The 2545-nt window shown below is 41.0% G+C and overlaps 1 non-coding gene across 1 annotated transcript; it reads right to left on the bottom strand.

Moving 5' to 3' along the window:
- Positions 1–2222: 2222 nt before the first annotated feature.
- Positions 2223–2326, bottom strand: LOC123820316. Its single transcript, XR_006785946.1, has one exon. It is a non-coding gene; the product is annotated as a small nucleolar RNA U13 (small nucleolar RNA).
- Positions 2327–2545: the final 219 nt, after the last annotated feature.

Raw genomic sequence — 2545 nt, 5'->3', positions numbered from 1 at the left:
CTAAATTATATGAACTCCTTTCTGGGATGTTTGACAATGTACAAATAACTTCCGTACTTTCTCAGGAAACACCCGGTAAATATTAATTGACATAAGGATAAAAGAAGTAAACATAAATGTAAGTATTTACAAATAGTGCTGCCTGTCTTTTTTACCCTCTCACCGAGAGACTAACAGAAGCTGAGAGTAGCCAGACTACTTTCCAGGAGAAAGAATGGGGGCAGGAAAGGCGGAGGAGGGATGTCGGGGAGGCTGGAGATGGGAAGAAAGGCAGGCAATCAAATGTGCCGTCATCTGAAGAGTAGACTCTGGGACACAGAGCTTGGTAATGAGGATTTTCACAAAATAAGTGTATGTTTGTGATATTCTCCTCTGTGTTCAAGGGCATTCAGTAAAGATTTATACTACTTTTCAAGGTTTTTTTGGAGTCCCATTTGTGTTCTCTTGGATGCATCATTGACCTAATTTTGTCCTCAAAGTGACACGCTACATTCCAGTTAAGTAATCATTTTTAATACTAGTACTACTAATATCACCTACTCTTTATTGAGTGCCTATGATATGCCAACTCCATACTATTTTTGTAATCTCATTCATAGCATCAAAAAATGTTCTAATGGACTGCAAAAAATTTCATACCATTGTTAATTCATAGATGATTGCATTTAAAATCTATTCCTGAACTCATAAACTCATTCGACTACAGGGATCAGGCTCTAGTGAAGTGCAATGTAATTAACAGTGTAAAACTGATACTGACCATGGGGGTCAGGTGATATAAGGGAGGTGCAGAAACCAGTCACCTGACCAGTCCATGCCCCAAGGAGGTAGTGCCTACTTAGTCTCAGCCAAGTTTTGCTCTGAGGAAATGTGACCTCATTGTTACTGGACCTTCTGTAATTTTTCCAGAGAAATCAGAAATGCCTCTCCATATATTTCTTTTTTAAAAGACTTAAAATTTATTTTTAGCGAGAGGGGAAGGGAGGGAGAAAAAGGGAGAGAAACATTAGTGTGTGATTGCCTCTCACATGCCCCCTACCGGGGACCTGGCCCACAACCCAGGCATGTGCGCTGGCTGGCAATCAAACCCGTGACCCTTTGGTTCTCAGGCCAGAACTCAATCCACTGAGCCACACCAGTCAGGGCCCTTTCCATATATTTCTAATTTTAAATTTTTTGTTCTCTGAAAATTGTTGAATATAAATCTTTTGGGTAACCATCTTGTGGCCTCTCTGTATTAAAATGGGCCAAAGAAAAAAGATGAAATTAAAATTAGTGTCATTCAGTAAGAAACACTTAAGTCACTTGGTTCTTGAGAAAGAGAGAGAGAGAGAGAGAGAGAGAGAGAGAGAGAGAGAGAGACCAAGACCAGAATGAGGACAGGGTTTGTTGCAGGATTTTTTATAAACTTGGTTTCTTTATTAGTTTGCACACTTTGAGGTCTGTATTTCTCCAATTCAGCTGCTGGATTTCCCTAAAGGAAAGTGGGTACTGGATGGGAATGCACAGTGAAATCGTGAAGAAAAGTGCTCAAATGTAAAAGATAGGCTGTGCTCCAGCCAAGTGAGGCAACCAGATCTGTTCTGGGCTTCTTTCCACATTTCCAGCTATAGCGATTTCTGGGGCTGGTCCCTACTGGGGATCCAGAGGAGAAGCCCATGTCTTACAGTCCTCCCACCCGCATCACACACTCTGGCTGAGTTCTGTTTTCTAAGTCAGAGAGGAGGTAGGGATGAAGGAAGAGAATGGGAGTAGGAGGAAGGAAGAAATTTCTTTCCTCCTTCAGGCTCATATAATTTAAGAGCAGGGAGGCACCTTAAGCATTCTCCGTCCATTTTTTTAAAAAATCCTGTATTTCTTTACATCACAAAATTAAGATATACTTGTGGTAACGGATTGCTATAAATAGAAAGTAGACATCCCTTCCTCTCCTGCCTTCATTTGCAGATGGAGAAACACGCTCACAGAGGGAAGTGACTATGCAGTGTCACCTAGTTAGAATGCAGGGGAAGTTTTCATGGAGACAGACACCGGGATCGAGCAGGGTTGTTTCCCATGGAAAGAAAAGAGGCTGGAATGTTGAGAAGCTTTATTCAATTATCTCTTCTTATATCTGGGGAGAGACTGGGAAGAAGAACAAAAAGACTAGGGCTGTCTTTAAAAATATATATTAAGAGCTCATTGTGGTACTGTACTTAGACTTTTATATGTTTTTTTTTTCATGTCAGATGGGTAATGTGCCGATGTCGTAACAAGATCTGTGGGAGGCACATGTCACACAAGAGTATGAATGCCCAATCATCATGCTTATGAATTACAAAAGGACCGCTGTTTTTTTTTCAATGTAAGCCTTACTACCCCCCTGGGAGGTAGGTACGGTTATTCTATTATTAGAAATAAGGAAACTGAGGGTCAGAGAGCTAACTAACTTGCTCAATGTGACACTGCTAGAAAAGCAGAGTACCTAGAACCCAGGTGTCTCTGATCTTCACGTTTCAATCCCATACAGCACCTGTGTAAACTAAAAACAGGTGTCTCTGCTTCT

Source organism: Phyllostomus hastatus, unplaced genomic scaffold (genome assembly GCF_019186645.2).
Source record: "Phyllostomus hastatus isolate PE091 unplaced genomic scaffold, TTU_PhHast_1.1 phas_contig_34, whole genome shotgun sequence".
NCBI lineage: Eukaryota > Metazoa > Chordata > Mammalia > Chiroptera > Phyllostomidae > Phyllostomus > Phyllostomus hastatus.
Note: the sequence above shows the minus strand (reverse complement) of the source record. Positions and strands in the feature narration are given on the sequence as shown.